This window comes from Capsicum annuum, chromosome 4, assembly GCF_002878395.1.
Source record: "Capsicum annuum cultivar UCD-10X-F1 chromosome 4, UCD10Xv1.1, whole genome shotgun sequence".
In the NCBI taxonomy this organism is placed as follows: domain Eukaryota; kingdom Viridiplantae; phylum Streptophyta; class Magnoliopsida; order Solanales; family Solanaceae; genus Capsicum; species Capsicum annuum.
In genome coordinates, this window is record NC_061114.1 from 143,403,769 (window position 1) to 143,426,604 (window position 22,836).

The window sequence follows — 22,836 nt, forward strand, 5'->3', positions numbered from 1 at the left end:
GACTTGAATTGTAACCTTGGTGGTTTAAATGGATAAATGGGTTCGAATCCCTAAATTTTTAGTTTAATTGATGCTTTTGTATAGCAATGGGTTTGAGTCCCAAAGTTGATTGATATTAGTTATGGCATGTTGTACGCTTCCAAGTGGGAGTTGGTATGACAATACCAATGGGATGCCTTAGGTAAGTAATTGGACTAATGATTGTGTGTATTTGTAATGACGTTTTAAATTGGGATTTAAAGTACGATGTGTAGCCGAATCATGAAAGTAGAGTTCAAAGGACTAACACAAGAAACCACACTAGCCAGTGCAGGTGTCTATATAACTGGGATATTTGAGTCCCCTATATGAATATATGATTGAGAGGTTTGAGTCCCCTATATTGTATACATTGGTTCTAAGTGACCTTGATTATGTAGGGAGATCCAAGTCCCCCAAAATAACATATATGGATATGGATAATCTCTGGTTTACACAGCTACACGCACTGGGGCCCTTTCAGCTAGGGGTGAGTTGGTTCCATATAGCTCGTGAGTGACTTTTATTAAGATGGTTAAGCTTCACAGCCTAGGATAATGTTTTCAAAGTTCATGCTAATACTTATCCCCATTTTCAACACTACATATATGTATATAAATATGTATGTGATGGCATATAATGGCTTGACTTGGTTTTGAATAATGACACTATTTTATCCTTATCCCTGAGTTACTTGTTATTTTTCCAAGTTCTAACCATCTCCAGATGTTATATACCCATGCAATACAGAAGCTGGAGCTTCTTTTTCTCTTCCTGCACAATGATCAGTTTCCCAAGTGGATCATGTGTTTACATAAAAGTGATGAGCTTATATACTTAGGAAGGAATTCATTTCATGGTCTTGTTATCTTTTGTCTTAGACTTGGTTTAGACATTTTTTTCTATTGTCCGGGGCATGTCTAGACATATTATAGACTTTAGATTGTAGAGGCTTTGTGAATTGCTGTGAACTTGGTTGTGTTGTTTTAAAGCGTTGCTTAGTGGATTGGTTTAGACATATTGTGAGTTACCATTTGTAGTATTTAGCTCTAGCATTTTATTTGTTCGGGATTCACCCAACACTTATTGTTGATATGTTTGTTAGTTTAGGTGAAGGGTTGATCTCTGGTCCACGTTGGACTTAAGATATCCATCATGGCCAAGCCCTAGTTTGGGTCATGACACATTCAAAAACCATATGCACACATTCATATATATATATATATATATATATATAAGATTCTAGGATTGGGAACAAGGTTTAAGATTGAATTTTAATATTATTATCCTGGATTGTGTAGCCCTAACCAACCTAAGGCCACCCGCGGGCTATATAGGTTTAGCTCCTCCAACTAAAAGGGTCCCACCACATGAACTAGAAAAAATCCGAGGAAGGGATAGGGAATCCACGACCCATCCATTTCAAAATATATATAAAGTGTGAACTATGAATACAGTCATAGAAAACCCCATGCCGGCAAATGTGGTTTCTAGTATCGGCCCCCCATGACCTCCATCTTCCACGGTGAGCTACACAATCCCCTTTAAGCGTAAATTAAAACCATTTACACATTCTCATCAATTTATCGAGGAGTCTTTTAATTAGGCATTCACCATTGGTATCGTCATACCCAAAAAAGTTAAGCTTGCAAGCCAATTCCATTATGCCATTCTAGAACTAGTTATCCAAATTGACTCCAAAGTTTCAAATTTAAACCCAATCCATGGCCACTAAGGCCTTCTAAAAACTATTTTCAATTCCATTAACCTTTTATGCAATGTAAGGTTCTAAAAGTGAGTTCAATTATGCATGTCTCCTTGTTTTGAAACCAATTAGCCATATTAGGTTAAGGGTAAAGCCAATTCCAAACCATTAAATAATAAATTTTGGAAAACCCATGTTCCCCATTTTAATTCCCCCCTCCCATGAATTTATTTAGTTCAAAACCACAAGATAAAACATAAATAACCAATTCAAAACCATAGGAAAATCAATTCATATGGTAACCATTCCAAACCCCTCAAAACACAATCAAAATCCAACAATTAAAACAACATGGATAAAAATTTAATGAATTCTTTGTACAAAAATGATTGAGGAGAGAGATACATGCCTGGGATACCAAGAATTATGGAGAGAAAACCATCAATTGATGCCTATATAATCAATCCTTAGAAACCCTAGCTTTGCTCTTGATTTTTGGAACTTAGAGAGAAGAGAGTAATATTTATGTTTATTAACTAATATAAATAGGCTAAAGGAAGGATTTTGAGTCATGGGAAATAGTTGTATAAAAGGAAAAGACTACAATGCCCTTAATGAAAATTTGTAGGAAAAACTATTGCCAATCACTACGGGTCAGGTAACTATTCCTGGTCACTGGTCATGAGTTGTCACAAAGATTTATAGCCTAAAACCCTAAACTATAGTATGCCGAATTTTCAAGGACTAGACCCCTCAAAAGATAGGCCACTAAGTTGGTTTTCGATTGTTACGGCCTCACTTTGATCTAATATTGTGGCAATAAGTTATACATTTTTTCCTGTGTCAATCAGCTGCCAATGGCTACGTCTCATGTGATGAATAGTAATTAGATGTTATGAGTCTTTATGTGTAGTCGTAGTATCAATAGAAAAAATCTATAGTTTCAGCCCAGTGACCACGACTCCACTCCATAATTCGTAATTAGTCATTACGAGTCATTGGGAGGGAGTCATAGTCATAATAGTGTTCAACCACCAACTTATTTCAGAGGTAACGAGTCCAGCTCATGACTTTTGGTTAGACATTAAGAGTCGTGTGGAATCGTGACCTGTCGAGTAAAGGATCAACTATAACATTATTACGACATTCCATATCCACATATACCATAACTTTCATACAACATGAGTAATAATTTTGGAAGCGTAAAACTACATATATATGATGTTTGGTGTATTTATACATTCTAGTATTACTATTCTAGCTTATTTACTCTTGTTTTGAGGATGATTCATATAATATATGTGTTTATAATGATATAAATAAGCATATAAGTGTCCAAGTGTATTTTTACAATATTTAAAGGTGTTTTCAAACAAGTTTGGGTTTAAATGGTTAATTTAGAGTTCAATCAAGGAAACTAGTGTTACTAGCTTGAGCTAGGTGCTTGTCTACTCTATCTCAATAGATTATAATGTGTTAAATGTGTTCTAAATGGTTTAATAGTGTATTTATATATGTAAAAAATTGTTTATAATGTTCAAGGGTCAATTGGATCAAGACAAGAGTCAAAATAATAAACTTAAGATCAATGTGAATTAGCCTATGCTTAGCTCATGTTTCTAGTTCACCGTCTTGAATATTGTGTTGTTTTGAATTCTAAATTGTTGTGTTTTATGCTATAGTATGCTTGTTTAATGTATTATGATGATATATGAAGGATATAAAAGCTTCAAATCAAGTGGAAGCAACTCAAAAAGGTTTGGAATGGATCAATAGAAGCACAATACACAACTAGGACTCAATTTGGACACCTAGAATGTCCAGGGCGAGTAAGATCATGTGAAGTACTATTGGTGCATTTTAATCACCTAAAGACTTAGAAGGCACCCAAAACAGTGTGTCCCCATGATTTTCCCATGACACGGGCTCTATTTCTGCACAATGGAGCCTACGACGCGCCCTCCATTTCAGTGCTCCCGTACCTTAGAAAATATTTTTGGAATAACTTCCAGTGGGAGCCTGTAATTAGCCCATGACACGGGCTCTATTCAAGTCCTGAAATGCTTGCTTAATCCTTGTCCAACATGGCTTTGGCTTATCCTTTTGTTATAAATACATCCTTAGACATATTTTAAATCATTCTTGGTGTCTTGGAGCATTGAAGGGCTGCTATAACTTCATCTATTAGGTTTTACATTATTTATTTAGTTTGTTTTAGATTATGTCATGAATTCAACTTTTTGGATCATGATTATGACTTGAATGGCTAATAACTCCATTTCTGAGGTTAAAGCCAAGAACATGAGAACTATTGTTTTGGATTAAATTCATTTGATTTACTTATCATGGTTGGTTGTTTGTTTGTCCTTGATTTAATTATTTGATGAATTGATCACCAAAAAAATACATAAATTGTCAACCTAGTGGTCTCGGGAAAGGGAATAGGGAGATATAAAATGGGAATAAATAAAGTATGGTACTTGTTTCTTTATAAAATAAGGAATTTGAATTAGTATCTAGGACATGGATGTACTTAGATGTCTTACTTAATTCAAACGTAGGATGACAGCTTGAAGACCATAATTGAACTATTAAATCCCCACTCAACGATGTAGTTGTAAGGTTAAAATAAGGTAAAATATTAGAGGTTGGGAGACCATAATCATGAAACTAACCCAACGAATCAACAACCAAGATAAGCAAGTTGACGAATAAAATTCAATAACATAGTATGATTGTTCAAAGTGCTTTAACCCTGGGTATTCTCCTATTGATTGTTTCAAGATCGTTACTTTATGCATTATTTATTTTTCTTGCATTTATAATTTTCAAACTCTATTTTTGGTTACTCTTGCACTGAGTTAATCTAAATTGTGAACTAAAATAGAATTGTTGTTAAATCAAGTCCCTGTGGGATCGATACTTGGCCTCTTAAAGGCCACTTTATTACTTGATAAGACCACATACACTTGTGTGTGCGCTGGGGCTCTGTCAATATATAATAACAATAGTGTAATTATCATAACCTACACAACTTCCATTATTAGAGTATAAATCAAAAGAACTTACCATGACGTCCCATACCTTCGGAAAGTACACACAAAGAAAACAAACAAAGAACTCATCAAAACTTCCCATACCACCGGAGAGTACACCAAAAGATCATTTTATCAACATATCATGGCACAACTATACAAGAAAATCACCAAATCCATGGGTTGTACATTCCCTCCATGGTCTGTTACCGAGGTCTACAATCATCATCAATACTGCAATTTGACACAAAGAAGCTGATATAGCCATAACATTGTTATATAATTATTTAATCTCTAACTCATTAATAAACTTCATGTCAACCTTATACTAGCTAGCCTCCATTTTCATGTGCCACTAGTTTGTAAGTCTAATAATTTACTAGTTATTAAATAAGGAAAAGCTATAAGTTACCAACGCTATTATTCATTCGCCCATCGTAAAGCCATCATCTAGTTAGCCTCCTAATCATATAAGCCATCAATTAAGGCATCACGGCATCACATACATTAATACATCCTCCAAGGCAACGATATGTACATATATGTTGTCAAATTAATAAGCATATACAACCTATGATGATAGAGTATAAGTGATGTAAGGTAAAACATAACCTCATACTTTATTATTAATCATTACTACATAATATAAGATGATGCATGAGCATGAGTATCTAAATAATATATGCAACCATCACTTTTCCAAGTTAACAAGTTTATTAGTAAGTCAATTATAAGTCAATTTCATGCTCTCTAGATGCATATTTTATATCTAATTTTTACAATACTAACCCCAAAGGAAAAACCTTCACATAAATATTAGTTTAATCATTAGGCTTGGGTTATAGCAAGAGTGGTAACATAATTTAAGTTTCACTTGGTGCCAAGCAATAGTATAACCATAAGTTCAATATACAAGACTTCCCAAGGCCATCCATACAATGAAAACAAGATAATCAATCAAGTATACACATTATCGAACCATCGACCACATGCATAACCGAAAATTGGGTTTAACCATTATAACCTCAATAACGTAACTTAGACATTCATCGAGTATCTTGGTCATAAAGGAATTACATTGTTCAAGATTAAGGTGGGTCAAGTCTCACTCCTAAATCCCAATAAAAGTTCACTTCGATAAGACTAACTTCTATCGGGAACTAGGGTAGGGTATCTAAATCTCATCATATGGGCTTATCAAACCTTACTAGGCCTATAAAGGAAAATCTTCTTCAAGTATCCTTTCTAAGTAACCCCAAACACTAAGGACAATTCATAACTAGTCATATCTAGGTCAACATACTCTTAAGATTAGTCAACAACATCATTCTCCTCTACTAGAGAAACTAAAGTATTCTCATACTATTCATGAGACTACAAGTAGAACTATCAAGGTTCTAGGCTATAGTCAAGCATCACCTTTTTAAAAGTTTAATAGCCTACGAGGATTAACTAATCCCATGTATCATCAGTCACCCATTTATCATCTAAGACCTCTCCCAATCTCACAAGATATCATAATTATACTATAATTAAGCTCAATCTAACTATAAGTAAGCCTAATATACCTGTAGTCCAAATTGCTCACGAACCAACAAACTTTAGCTTTCATTTTCTTGAATCTTCTTCCATAAGTGAAGACACCAACAATATAATCTAAGCATCATTATAATATTAACAACACCCATTACGGCACCATTATTCCATGGGTCAAAAATAACACCAAACCCCCAAGTGGGTTCCACCTTTAGAAAATGAGTTTTTGAGACCAACCCATTGTTCAACTATCATTATGGAGCTAAAACCCTTAAGAAATTTGAGTAAAGTAATCACATTTGTGGCTACAATTGAGATTCAAAGACTTAGGGGTTTGGGTCTAGAAATTATGAAATTAGTACCAAACTTGAGGAATCTTACCTTAGATTGGTAAAAAAATTGGTTTTCAGAAGTTATTCAAGCTCATAATAAACCCATAAGACTCACTTTGGAGATTTTTCACTCTAGAGCTCAAGAGGGAGGCATAAAATGCCAAAATTTCAGGCAAGATAGCCTTTAAATTGAATTTTCCCAGGCCTCAGGTAGCTTGGTGATGGAACCCACTTGGCCATAGTTGCGGCACTATATTCACACCTCTCCCACTATGGTTGTGGTGTCTCCCTCTATGCCAGGTTACGGCTATAGATTAGAACTTGGTTTCGAGATTTGGCTAATGCTCGAGATGCATTTTTAGATCATTTTAAGCAAATAGGATATGTAATCACATAGATTTTGATGTTTTGGATGCGTTGACAAAGTTAGATTTTGCATTTAAGGTAATTTTTCTAAAGTTTTTGCTCTGTGGTCAATTTGAACCAATGAAGACTTCAAATTTGGAAAGTGGTTCTAAAAAACAAACAAACCGCCAGGTAACCAAACTATCAGTTCCAGTAAGTCACTAATGACTTGGGGTAACTATGATGAAGATCTATCACTGATAATAAGCAAGAACGTGGACAATGACCTGAAGGGTAATTTAAAAAGCATACCTCACTTATGGCGAGCAACTATGAATTATTTAAGGAAAGTCTCTTTTCTTTTAATATTTATGTCGTGCGATAGAGCATGAGATTTGTAATCACGTGAGATCTATTAAACTTCTTTTCCTAACTTATTCTCTACTATTTACAGAAAATGCCTTCTAGAAGGGATAATAAAAGAAGGAATGGGGACCATCTCACACCATCATCGGCTCTTGAAGACCCTCTGAATGAGTAGGTCTTTTATGCTAAATTCAGGGTTGCTTTCACAACCTTAGCGAATTTGTGTCTTCACTAGAACAATCATTAGTCTGTTGCCCTAGACAATCCTATGGTGAGCATGGAATCATCTAAAATCTAGTATTTCACTCAATTAAATCCCCCAATACTCTCTGGCTCGAAGTCTGAGGAAGATCCATAAGAGTTTTTAGACTATGGACAAATATTGACTAATATCATGGGTGTTACTCTTAGTGAGAGTTTTGACTTAGCTACCTACTAGTTATAGGGAGTAGCCCATACTTTGTTTATGTAGTAGAAGGAGGATAGGGGTATTGAAGCAGGGCCTATAGAGAGGAATGTGTTTGCTACTCCTTTCTTTGATAGGTTCTTTCTAGTCTAATTGGGGAAGGACAAAGTGCAAGAGTTCATCAATTTAAAAAAGGGTAACAAGAGTGTGAGGGAGTACTCACTCAAGTTTACTCAGTTGGTGAGTTATGTTCTTAATATAGTGGCAGATTGTTGGGGCAAGATGAGTATGTTCATATTTGGTGTTTTGGAGGATGTTGTCAAAGAGTGAAAAATAGCTATGTAGATTAAGAAGAAGGATGAAACACCCTGAGTTTTGGTCCTTAGTAAATTTCCTAAGTTTTAGAATTTTTGGACTTGATACGACTCATTATATGAGTCATATGGTGTAGGTACGGGTCATATGATCCAGCTGTATATTGTCCAATATTTATTAGTAGGTTGGATTAGTTTTTGGAATGGGTATGACTTAGGTGGTATGAGTCATATGGTAGGGTACGAGTTTTATCCTTGAGTCATACGGTAGGTAGCATTTGACTTTCTTTGATTCTATTCTACCAGGAATATAATTTAGAGGTACAGAACGTATGGTTTGGGTATGACTTAGATTGGGTAAGTCTTATAGTAGACAATGTTGGGTCTATGGGAGAGGCACAGGTTACGAGTGTTGGGTACTACTTATATGGAAGGGAACAACTGGTATGGTGAGTCATACCCATATGTGGGATTTTATGCAGTTTAAGTAGGGGTAATCTAGACATTTTCTATCTTAACTTATTGGTAGCCTATGGATTATAAGTTAATTGGGACATTATTTTCCCTATTATTCTAATCTAAAACACTTAGAAACTTTCTTTAATCCCCTCTAAGGCTCTTGGGTAAAAGAAGGCTCAGGTTTCTTCTTGAGGAGTAATTTAGGGCTTGTTTGGATAAATTTCTCTCTATCATCATTGTTATCTAAGGCAAGATACTTCTCCCTCATTGTTTCTCCAACTAAAGCCATGTTTTATAGAATGTTTTCATGGCATAATTATTGTATGGTTTTGGGGTTTTCAAATATATATTGTAGTTTTGGTATTAAATGCTTGGTTATGGTTTTCTCATGTTTTAATTATGTTTTTACTTGCTTTAAATGGTGGTTTTAACAATTGTTTGCATAGAAATAGTTAATTGGTAATTGGAATTGGTTTTGAAAACATTATACCCCCAATATGTTTGATAAAATACCTATGAGAATGTTTTTACTAAATTATTAGAGTTTTTAATAAAACTATTGGATGGTATGGTTTTGTAATTGAACCTCAAATAGTTTAGATGCTTTTCTAATGGTTAATTGGTGAGGTCTTGGTGGTTATGGTTATGGTTAATTAAAATTCCTTGTGGGGTACAAGGGAATCTCCCAAGTAAACATATTAATGAACAACTTGTGGGGTACATGGGATTCCCTCAAGCAACTTAATAATAGAACACTTGTGGGGTATATAGGATTCCCCCAAGTTAACTTGATAATGTACTCTATGGGTACAGGGAAATCTCTTTACATAAAAGGTTGGAAAAGGACATTATTTGCAAACTATAGTCGGTATGACGATACCAATAGTCACAATCTTGGTTAATAATAATGATATAATTGTTTGGTTGGATCGAAATGGTTTTAATTTGGCAATAATGGTGTGGTGTGATAAATAATCGTAAATGTGTGAGTCCAATGGACAGACATTGGAAACTTATGTTTTATGACATAAGGAGTTAGTCATGCCGACCATATAAGATACTAGGAGGTACATGAGGATCATCTAAGTACATTGTACATATGTATCATGGAGAGCGAAGGGTATCAGGTAATCCCCTACTCTTATGGTATATTTGGTTTGGGTGGCTACACGCATTGGGGACCATTTAAGGGGTGTCACTAGACCTATATATCCCACGGGTGGTTATAGGATGATTAATCTACACATACCTAGGTTAATGGTTTTAAATACATGCTAAACCATGTTCCCTTTCTCGGCATGGAAATATATATATGTATGCTTATGTGTATATATTTGGTATACTTGATTTTACTAGTGGGCATTATTTATCCTTACCCTAATTACTTGCTAGCATTCACTTGCTAATCCATCCTCGGGTGGCTCTATCCCCACATGATGAAGGAATTGGCCATTCTACTCCTCTTATTTAGTAATCAGATTTTGGGATCAGCTCGATTAGATTTAAGTGGTGAGCTTCCATGTTATAGAAGGCTCCATTTCATGTTCATGGATGCTTTTACATACTTTGGTTTCTTTATGGATATTGGTTTTGGCTATGGTCGGGGGTATGTCCCAACTAGATATTGGTTTTCTTTTGGATTGAGGTTTTTGTAGAACTACTATGGGTTGGTATGGGCGGGATCGGTGTTGGAGTCAGCCTGAGTATTGGCATTGGTATTGGGGATGATAACATTGGACTAAATTTCTCACAGTTCCATCCTTATATTTTATGTTATGGAACTTGATTCAATTATTATTGTTGTTTCAGTTTGGTTATTGTAATTAGTTGTATTTGGATGGTTGGGGCTCATTTTGGTTGGTCTTAGTCATAGACCTATCCTAGGGTCTGGATTTGTAAAATTATATGCTACTTTTTATATGTTCAAAATTAATTTAACTCAACGTATATGTTGGGTGGTTGGGTTGGGTACCAGGAGTGGTCTTTGACCTGGTCGGACATAAGATGCCCATTACAATAAGGCCCCTGGTTGGGTCGGGTCGGATCGGGTCTAGTTGGTATAAGAGCTTTAGGTTTATGGCCAATTGGGAGTCTATAAATCTATGTTGAGTAGAGTTTTTTTTTAGGGGTGTATAGCGAGCCACACTCTTAAGGGAGAGGTTACAAGGCATTTAGGAATGTTTCACTTTCTTCGTATTCTATTTTTAAGCTGTAAGTTATAAGATCCTATCTAATTCCTATTTTTTTTCTTTTTAGATCATTTCTCAACGATTTGAGATGCAAGGAAACTCTTTCATCCTGACCAGGGACAATATGGAAGGGACATATAATACTCAGGAGATCCATACTCACTCTAGGGGTCCAATCTTTAATGTTTCTTAAGTTTTATTGGTTGCTACTACTATAAGTCCTCCTCAATGTGAGGTAACTAATGTAGAATTTTTGAAATTGATTCATGTTATTACTTAGTTATTACTCAAGCTGAACCGAGTGCATTTGGTGTTTCATCTATGGAGGCTAAAAGGGTTGGCTAGTTTATGAAGTTGATCCGCCTACTTTTGCTTGTGTGAAAGTTGAGGAGGATCCTCAGGGTTTCTTGGATAAAATAGATAAAATCTTCAGGGTGATGTAGGCTATAAAATATAGAAGGGGAGAGTTTTACTGCTTATCAGCTTAAAGATATGGCATATGAATGGTGCAAGGAATGGGACAAGGAAAGGGGTGATGTTAAGGAGTTATCTTTTTGGGGTACTTTCTACAATACTTTTCTGGACCTCTTTTTTCCTTAGGAGCTAAGGCAAGTAAAAGTTGAGGAATTTGTTATTCTAAAGTACGGAAAGATGTTGGTAAAGAAATATGCTTTGAAGTTTTATCAGTTCTCAATGTATGCTCTAGCTATGGTGGTTGATATGAGGGCCAGGATGAGGATATTTGCCTCGGGGTTTTTGTGAGATTTGATCTTTGAAAGTAAGATTGCTTTGCTGATCAAGGATATAGATATTTCTAAGTTAGTTGTTCATATAAAACAAGTGGAGAAAGAAAAGAGAAAACATGATGAGTTTGGGGAAGGCAGGGTAAAAAGTTTAGGTCATCTGAACAAGGTGGTCGGGATGGTGGAAGTGGCCAAAGAAGAAGTAGGGGAGTTCTGTTTCCTTCTCTACAACTAGTGCCTCTTACTTGAAATAGTTAGGTGATAGGCATCAATATGGTGGTGATAACTTTAGCGTACAGGGTGCCTTATCTTAGGCGAGCAGGGCAAGTCAACTTCTTCATTCCTTTCTTATTAGTTTTGTGGTAGGTTTCATAGAAGATTATGTTATGAAGGGAGGAATAAATGCTTCAAATGTGGTCGGCCATGCCTTATTCTTAGAAGCTATTCAGTTTGTAAGGATACATCAGGACCAAGTAAGGCTTCAGTTGTTTCATCTTATGATCCTGCACCAAATGATGCTACTTCTATATCCATTTTTGCTTTTGGTACTGGAACTGGTCGGAATAGGTTATATGCTCTTGTTACTCGGCAGGAATCTGAGGCATCACTTGATTCCATGTCTAGTATGTTGTAGCTTTTTTCTCGTGATTTATATTGCTTGCTTAATATGGGGTCTACTCTTTCTTATGTGACCCCATATGTGGCTGCGTATTTTGGTTTTGATCATGAGGTTATTTTGGATCCTTTATCTATTTCTACCTTGGTAGGTGACTGTATTGTTTTTAAAATGGTCTATAGAGGGTGTATAGTATCTGTTAGTAGTAGGCAGACTTTGGTGGATTTGCTTGAACATGATATAGAGGATTTTGATGTTATTTCGGGGATGCTCTGGTTACATACTTGTTATGGATCCTTAGATTATCGGACCTGTAAGGTTTTCTTTAGGTTCCCTAGTGAAATGGTTATTGAGTGGCATGGTGGTTCCCTAGCTTCTAGGTGGAGGTTTATTTCTTATCTTAGAGATCAGAGGTTAATCCCAAAAGGGTATCTTTATCATTTGGTTTGAGTTAAAGATTCTAAATTCGAAGGTCCTTCTTTTCATTCAGTTTTGATGGTAAATGAGTTTCCTAAGGTCTTTTCAAATGATCTTTTTGTTGTCCCTATGGATAGGGAGATTGTGTTTTTTATTGATTTAATTTTGAACATTTGTCTAATATATATTCCTCTTTATAGAATTACTTGTGCTAAGTTGAGGGAACATAAGAAGAAACTCAAGGATCTTTTGGATAAGGGTTTCATCCATCCCAGTATATCCCTATAGAGTGCACCACTTTTATTCTTGCACAATAAGGATGGTTCCCTTCAGATGTTCATCGACTATAGGCAGTAAAAGTATCCATTTCCAAGGATAGATAACTTGTTTGATCAGATACAGGGTGCCAAATTCCTTTGTAAGATAAATCTTTGGTTTGGGTATCACCAACTAAAGGTTAGAGAGATGGATATCCCTAAGATTGTTTTTCAAACTCGATATGGGCACTTTGCGTTCTTGGTGATGTCAATTGGGTTGACTAATGCCCCGGCTGCAATGGATCAGATGAATAGGGTTTTCAGGTTGTTTCTGGATCTGTTTGTCATTGTGTTCATAGATGATATTCTAATGTATTCTAAAAGTGAGGTGGATCATGCTAATCACCTCCGTGTGGTTTTGCAGACCTTGAAGGAGTAGTAATTGTATTCAAAGTTCTCCAAGTATGAGTTTTGGTTGAATGCTATAACTTTTCTTTGTCATATTATTTCTAGTGAAGGGAACATGGTGAATCCACAAAAGTTGGTTATTTTTAAAAGGTGGCCTAAACCCATGACTCAAACTGACATTCGTAGCTTCCTGGGTTTGGCTGGGTATTATAGGTAGTTTATTGAAAGTTTCTCAATTATAGCTGCTCTATTGACTAATTTAACTTAGAAGAAGGAAAAGTTTTCTTGGTCAGAAGCTTGTGAATGTTTTTTCGAGATGCTTAAGGATAAGCTATCTTTGGCTCTAGTTTTGACATTGCCTGAAGGTAATAAAGGGGTTTTTTGTTTATTCTGATGCGTTTAGGATAGGACTTGGTTGTATTTTAATGAAGCATGGTAAGGTGATGGGATAAACTTCCAGGCAGTTGAAGGTGAATAAGAGGAATTTTCCTACTCATGATTTAGAGCTATTAGCGATGGTTTTTTCTTTGAAAATTTGGAGATATTATTTATATGGAGTGCACGTGGACATCTTTTCTGATCATAAGAGTCTATAGTATGTGTTTACTTAAAAGGAGTTAAATCTTAGGCAGAGAAGATGGTTAGAGCTTCTCAAGGACTATGATATGAGCCTTCACTACTAACCAGGTAAAGCTAACATGGTTGTTGATCCTTTATGCAGGTTATCCATGGAGAGTTTGGCTCATATAGAAAAGGAGAAGTAGGAATTGGTAAAGGATATTCACTACTTAGCTAATCTTAGGTTCTATCTTCTAGACTTCGAGGGTGGTGGTGTAATTATATAGGAAGTGGTTAGTCATCTCTTTGTACGAAAATTAAGGAAAAACATATGCTAGATCCCATCTTGATTAAAATCTAGAGTGGTGTAGATAGGCAAAAGGTGATGATATTTGAGATTAGTGGTGATGGTACTCTTAGGTACTAAGTGATCTTATGTGTTTTTGAGGTGGATGGTTTGCGTGAAAGGGTATTGGCTAAGGTGTATGAGTCACTCTATGTTGTTCATCCCAGTTCTACTAAAATGTATCATGAACTCAAAGAAGTTTATTAGTAGAAAGGTATGAGAGGGAAGTGGATAACTTTGTAAAAAAGTGCAAGTTGCACAAATAAGTCAAAGTTAAGTACATAAGGCCTGGTGAGTGTATCAAGAAATTGAGTTTCCAAAATGGAAATGGGAAGTGGTAAATATGGATTTCATTATCGGACTTCCTCGGTCTTTGAATTAGTTTGATCCGATTTGGGTCATCATAGATAGGATGACAAAGTCTGCTTCCTTCTTGCCAGTACAAACTAACTTTTTGGTAGAGGATTTATCAAGGTTGAATTTTAGGAGATTGTAAAGATATATAGGGTAGCTATTTTGATTATCTCTAATTGTGGAATGTAGTTTTCATCTCACTTTTGGCGGTTATTTCAAAAGGGATTGGGGACTATGGTTAGTGTGGGTACGATTTTCCATCTGCAGTAGGATGGGCAAGGAGAAAGGACTATTCAGACTTTGGAGGACATGCTTCTTGAGTGTGTGATTGATTATGGTGGCAATTGGGTTAAGTATCTACCTCTTGTAGATTTTGCATACAATAATAATTACCATTCTAGTATTAGAGTGGGCCATTTTGAGGTATTGTTTGATAGGAAGTATAGATCTATTATTGGGTGGTTCGAGGTTAGTGAGGTAGATATGTTTGGTCTGGATTTGGTTTATCAGGCTATGGGAAAGGTGAAGGTGATTCGAGATAGGCTTAAGGCTGCCCAAAGTCACTAAAATTTTTATGCGGATATAAGATATAGAGTTTTGGAGTTTGAAGTTAGGGATAAGGTTTTTCAAGGGGTATTTCCCATGAAATGGAGTAATGCGGTTTAGGAAAAAGTGGAAGGTCAGTCCCTGATATATTAGTCCTTATATGGTTTGCTGGAGGGTTGGTAATGTGGCATATAAATTGGATTTACCTTCTAATTTGAGCTCTATTCATCTAGTATTTCATGTCTCTATGTTGAGGAAGTTTCTTGGTGATCATTCTTCGGTGGTTTCTTTGAAGGGTTTAGGTATCTTGGACTCTCTATCTTATGAAAAGGTCCCGATTGAAATCTTTGATTGGCAGGTTCATCGATTACGGGCCAAGGATATGGCCTTATTTAAGGTTCTATGGTGAAACCACAAGGTGGAAGAGGCTACCTGGGAAGCAGAGGTGGACATGAAGTCCAAATATCCACATTTATTTTTTGCTTTAAATATTCGTGCGAACGGTATGTGTTTTTAATTTATATTTTATGATGCAAATGAATCTACTTGATTTCTTTCCATCTTTGTTAAACGTAATAGTAGAGGCATCTAAAGGGTGTAAATCATGTTTTTACCTACCTTATCAGTGATTCGTAGATGAATAATCCTAGTAGGGGAGACTTAAACACCCTGGGTTTTGGTCCTTCGGAAATTTCATAAGATTTGGACTTTCTGGACATAATACGACTCATCATGTGATCTGTATGGTATGGGTACCGGTTGTATGACCTAGTGTATGTTGTCCTATATTGGTTGGTCTGTTGGATTGGTTTCTGGAATGCGTACGACTATGGTGGTACGAATTGTATGATAGGGTAAGAGTCTTACCTTTGACTCATATGGTAGGCAGTGTTAAACATCCCTTGATTCTATTCTGCAGGGATACAGTTTAGGGGTACGGATCATATAATTTGGGTACAAATTGCTTTAGGTAAGTCGTATGGTGGACAGTATTGGGACCAAGGGGGAGGCTCAGAGAACAAGTGGTGAGTACCACTTGTATGGAAGGGTATGAATGGCATGCTGAGTTATACCTATAAGAGGGATTTTAGGCAGTTTAAGTAGGGGTAATTTAGATATTTCCCCTCTTAAATTATTGGGACCCCATGACTTGCAACTCTATTGGGACATCATTTACCCTATTATTCTATTATTAAACACTTAGAAACTGTCTTTAATCCTCTCTAAGTCTCTTGGGTAAAAAAAGGATAGGGTTTCATCTTGAGGGGCCATTTGGAGATTATTTAGGTGATTTCTCTTCATCATCTTTGTAATCTAAGGCAAGATACTTTTCCCTCATTGTTAGTTCCAACTAAAGGTATGTTTTATACAATGTTTTCATATCATGATTACTGTATGGTTTTGGGGTTTTCCAATATATGTTAGGGCTTTGGTATTGAATGCTTGATTATAGTTTTCCCATGTTTAAGTGATACTTTTACATGCTTTAAATGGTGGATTGAACAATTGGTTGCATGTTAATGGTTAATTGGTATGTATAATTGGTATTGGAAACACTATGCCCTCAACATGTTTGATAAAATGCCAATGAGAATGTTTTTACTTTATTATTGGACTTTTTAATAAAACTATTGCATGGAATGGTTTGGTGATGGAACCCTAAATTGTATATATTGTTTAAATGGTTTTGGAATGGTTAATTTGTACGGTCTTAGTGGTCATGGCTATGGTTAATAAAACTTCCTTGTCGGGTACAATGGAATCCCCCAAGTAAATATGTTAATGAACAACTTATGGGGTACATGGAATTCCCCTAAGAAACTTAATAATGGAACATTTGTGGGGTACATGGGATTCCCCCAAGTTATCTAGATAATGTAATCTATGGGTACATGGGAATCCCTATACATAAAAGGTTGGCTAAAGACATTGTTTGCAAACTATTGTCTATGTGACGATACCACTACTCATAGCTTTAGTTAATAATAATGGTATAATGGCTTTATTGGATGGAAATGGCTTTAATTGAGGAATAATAGCGGGGTGTGATTGCCAACCATAAAGGAGTGACTCCAATGTATGGACACTGGAAACTCATATTTGCTGACATGAGGGGTTGGTCATGGCGACCATATATTCTACTAGGAGGTACATAGGAATCCTCTAAGTACATTGTACTTATGTATCATGGAGAGCGAAGGGTACTTGGGATTCCCTTACCCTTATGGTATCTTTGGTTCATGCATCTATATACATCGGGGCTCGTTCAGGGGGTTACACTGGACCTATATAGCCCGTGGGTGGTTCTAGGATAGTTAACCTACACATACCTCGGTTAATTATTTTAAATGCATGCTAAACCCAATTCCCTTTCCCAGCATGTATATATATATGTATTGTTGTGTGTATATGGTTGGCTTACTTGGTTTTACTAGTTGGCATTATTTTATCCTTATCCTGAGTACTTGCTAGCGTTCATCCGCTAACTCATCCTTAGGAGGTTGTATCCCTATGCGCTGTAGGAACTGACTATTCTACTCTTCATGTTTAGTGATTGGATTATGGGATCAACTCGATAAGATTGAAATGGTGAGCTTCCATATTCAGGAAGGCTCCATTTCATATTCATAGATGTTTTTACATACTTTGGTTTATTTATGGATATTGGTTTTAGCTATGGTTGGGGGAATATCTAAACTAGATATTGGTTTTCTTTTGGATAGAGGCTTTTTTGGAACTACTATGTGCTGGTATGGGCGGAATCGGCATTGTTGTTATCCTTAGTATTGGCATTTGTATTGGGTATGATACCGTTGTTGTAAATTTCTCATGGTTCTATCCTTTTATGTTATGTTATGGAACTTTGTTTGGTTATTATTTTGGTTTAGGCTAATGGTTTTGGTTTGGTTATTATAATTGCTTAGGTTTAGACGGTTGGGGCTTGTTTTGGTCGATCTCAGTCATTGACCTATCCCAGATTCAAGATTTGTGCAATTATATGCTATCTTGTTATATGTTCGATATTCATCCAACTCAGGGTATGTGTTGGATGGTTGGGTGGGTATCCGGGGTGGTCTTCAATTCTTGTCAGACTTGAAAAGCCCATTACAACAAGGCCCCTAGTCGGGTTGGGTCAATGGACCTCTCTAGGTTGATGGTCTATTCTTAGTAAATTAAGGACAATAACCTCAATAAAATGGAAAAGGAGAATAAGAGGGCCAGAACTGGTCGTTTTAACTTCTCCCAACAGTGGTTAGAAGGTGGTAATCGTTCTTAGGTTTACCAGATATCATCATCCCCATCCCCCATCTTCTTCCATTACTCCAATGCATAAGTTCAGATAGAACAATTAGGATAGATCACCAGGATCCAGATCCAAGGGTAATGTGAATAGTAGTCACACCAACCCAATTTGCAGGACATATAGTAAGAACAACAAAGGTGAGTTCTTAGCAGGCAACAATATGCATTTTGGGTGTGGAAAGTTAGTCCATTGAATAAGGGAATATCTTGCAATTTCCTAATGAGTAAGAAATTATCATCAGTAGGACCCAGCTAACTCTTCATTAGTCCCAGCAGGACTCCCTACTCAATAGGGTGGTACTTCTAGTCCCACCAGTGGACAGCATCAGAATTGAATTTACGCCCTTCAAACTCTATAGGATCAGGAAGGTTCTCCGGATGTGGTTACTGGTATATTAATAGTCTTCCACTTTTATGTGTATGAATTATTATATATCAAAGTCATATTCTCCTTCATGACTCCTTATATAGCTATAACTTCGGTGTCAACCCAAAAAATCTGGCAAAACCCTTCACAGTGTCCACTCTCGTAGGTAGTTACATCATAGCTAAAATGAGTGTATAGAAACTGCCCAGTCATGATGTCCCATAAAGTTACCTGAGTCGATCTTATAGATTTATATATGACTAATTTTGATGTCATTCTCCACATGGATTAGCTCCACTCTTGTTATGCATCAGTTGACTAAAGAAAGGGAATAATCCGATTTCAGTTTCCTAACGAGCCATTCATAGAATTGAGGGGTAGTACCTCCGCGCCTATAGGTCGATTTTTCTCCTAGCTAAAGGTATGGAAGATTATATCCAAGGGTTGAATCTATCATCTTATTTGACTCAAGGATTCAAAATTTAAAATTCCAAGTCTTGAATCAGTTCTAGTAGTTAATGAGTTTCTAGAAGTATTTCCTGAAAATCTACTCGGATTTCATCCTGAGAGGGAAATTGACTTTGGAATAGATCTCCTCCCAGACACCTAACCTATTTTAGTTCATCCTTAAAGAATGGCTCTAGTCGAGCTTAAGGAATTGAAGAATAGTTGAAAGATCCTTTAGATAAGGGCTTTATAAGGCCTCGTGTTCCCCATGGGGTGCCATAGCTCAATTCGTGCGAAAGAAAAACAATTCTCTAAGAATGTACAATAACTACCATCAATTAAATAAAGTCACAGTCAAGAATAAGTACCCTCTCTCCAGAATTGATGACTTGTTTGACCATCTTTAAGGTGCAAATCATTTCTCTAAGATAAACCTAATATCCGGCTATCATCAGCATAGAGTTCCAGAAAGTAACATGCCAAAGACAGCCTTCAGAACTCGATGTGGTTACTTTGAATTTGTAGTTATGTCATTTGGACTAATGAATGTCCATGCAGCTCTTATGGACTTGGTGAATAGAGTGTTCAAGCAATAGCTAGACATATTTGTCATAGTCTTCATAGATGATATCCTCATCTATTCTCGTAGTGAAGGTGAACATGTAAAACATTTGAGGATTATTGTACAAACCCTTAAGGATCACCATTTATTCACTAAGTTTAGCAAGTGTGAATTCTAGTTGAAATCAATAGCTTTTTTGGCCACATCATTTTCGGTGAAGGCATTCAAGTTGATCCTCAAAAGACCAAAGTAGTAAGAAAATTGCATTAACCCATCTCTCCATCAAATATTAAGAGTTTCTTTATTAAAGCCAGTTGCAATAGATGGTTTGTTAAGGGAGTTTCTTCTATAGCTTCTCTTGTCCAGGCTGACTTAGAAGAAAGTTGAATTTTAGTTGTTTGACTCCTGTGATAAGAGTTTTCAAGAGTTGATGACTTGACTCACTTTTGCTCCAGTTTAGACCCTACTAGAGGGCTCAGATGGATTCATAATTTATTGTGATGGTCCTAGGGTTGTTTTTTGTTATGTGTTGATACTGTGGGGCAAGGTTATTATGTATTTCTCTAGATAACTCAAACCTCACGAGAAGAACTACCCGACTTATGATCTTGAGTTAGAAATAGTTTTCTTTTCCTTAAATATTCATTTACTGATCACAAGTGTGGTCTATGTTGATGTATTTGCTGATCACAAGTGTTTATAGTATGTGTTCACCTAGAAAGACCTAAATCTCCGTTAGAGAAGGTGGCTAGAAATATTGAAAGACTATGATATGAGTGTGTTGTATCAGCCAGGTAATGCCATTATTTTGGTCTATGCCCTAAGTAGATTTTCTATGGGAAGTGTTGTCTATGTTGTGGATAATAAGAAACAATCATTCTGTGAGGTTCATCAGCTTGCTAGACTGGGTTTTTGGTTGATTTATTCGGCCGAAGGTAGTGTATGGGTGCAGAATGGTTTTGGATCTTCCTGGGTTTCCAAAGTAAATGAGAAAAAAGATAGAGATCCTATTTTGGTTAAGTTAAAGAGGTAGTTCGGGATTAAAAGGTTGAGGTTTTCTCCTAAGGAGGAGATTGAGTACCTCATTGTCAAGGCATGTTATGTGTTCCAAATATGGGTGATTTGAGGCAGTGAATGTTAGCAGAGGCGCATGGTTCACGGTATTCTATTCACCCAAGAGCCACTAAGATGTACCATAATTTGTGGGAAGTCCATTAGTGGAATTATATGAAGAAGGATATTGCAGAATTTGTGGCTAAGTGTTCAAATTATTAGAAGGTTGAGGTTGAGAACCAAAGGCCTAGTGATATGCTTCAGGAAATCAACATCCTCATTTTGAACTTGGAAGTGGTGAATTTGAACTTTGTTACAGGGTTTTCTCATAAGTGTTGTCGACATGATTCTATTTGGGTCATTATGGATAGAATGATCAAGTAAGACCATTTCTTACAACTACATACTTCATATTCTATCAAGGATTATGGTAGACTCTATCTTAGAGTTTTGTTAAAGTTACATAGAGTGTCTTTGGCCATCATTTCAGATAGAGGTATGTAATACCCCGGGTTTCTAGTCCTTGAAGATTTCTAAAATTTTATCCTAATTTCCTTGACTATGATTTACCCTATGAGTCTAGGGAGTCTTGACAGGTCCTAGGGACCTAATCGTAACCAAATCAATAATTATGTAACTAAGTTCTTCTCTGAGTACGAGTGGATCACTAAGAGATGTAAAGACTCATTATGAGTCGTTGGGTGCAAATCGTAGGGTGTTCAGTGTTTACCCCAAATGGGTTTTGTTGTGACTCTTACTGGATGCTACGAGTTGTAGGGTCCCATTACAAGTTGTAGAAGTTGAGTTGTATGGTCAATAGTGTATGGGTGCCTTGTAAATTGTCTTTCACGAGTCATAACGAGACCTAACGAGTCGTAGAGTGACCCGTAGTCATTGAAAACTAAATCTTAGCTTTTAAATTGAGAGCACATTCAACAATTCCCTCTTTTACCAATTAAGACCCCACATTCATAAAGAACTTAAGAGGTCTTATTTCTTATCCATAGTGTAATCAAACACTTTTAGAACTCTCTAAAATATCTCAAGAAAAATACTTAGAGTTTATAAGAAATTGGTCATCCAAGAGCTTAAGGGTTGAATTATTTTTGTGAAACTTGGTATTCCAAGCATGTTACTTCTCCCTAGTTTATAATTTCATAAAAGTATGTTCTTTAAATTGTTGCTCATGAGATATTGATGTAGGTTTTTAAATAAGGGTTGAGGGTTTTGAATAATTATTTATTGAACAATGTTTCCCATATCTTACATATGATTATTCATGCTTTAATTATGGTTTTGACCTAGTGGGTGCAAGGGTATGGTGAAAGAACTAAGGGTTTGTGATTTTCCCCAAACTTGTGACTTTTGAAGTGGTGATGATCTCAACCCTAGGTTGTGAATATGCATATTGAACTACTCTTGAATAATTGCATAATGTTAAAAGTCAATGAAGAATAATGGTTCTGAATTGAACTTTATGGGGTTATGTAATTTCCCAAGCTAAAGTATAATCGAACCAATGAGGTTGTGACTTTCCCCAATTGATGATAATTGGTATGGCATTATATTGTTACGTTGCAAGAGTAGTTGGTATGACAATACCAACTACGTATGCCTGAATGTGTATCGTGGTTCAATTAATATGAATGTATGATAATTGTTTTAATTATTCTTTAATGAGGGTTGTGTTGATGAGTCCTGAAAGTGGAGGTCCCGGGGGAGCAACACTGAAAATCGCAGTTGCCGACATTAGGTCTATATGACCAGGTTATTTGAGTCCCCCTTATTATTATCACATGATAAAGAGGTTTGAGTCCCCCACACTATATTACTTGATTTAGTGCTTGTATAACCTTGATATGCCGGGAGGATCGAGTCCCCTATAGTGTATATGTATACCCTTAGGTTCGTGCAGCCACATGCACTGCGGCCCAACCAACTGGGGAAGAGCAGGGCCCATATAGCTCATGGGTGACTTCTTATATGTATGTGTATATATATGCATATGATTATGGGCATTGGATTTTAGACTGGTTTTGAATTGATATTCATGGCATTATTTTATCCCCTATTCCTGAGTTACAAGTTAGCGCTCTAACTGTTAACCATCTCTGGATATTGTATTCCCATCGATGCAAGTACCAGAGATCCTCT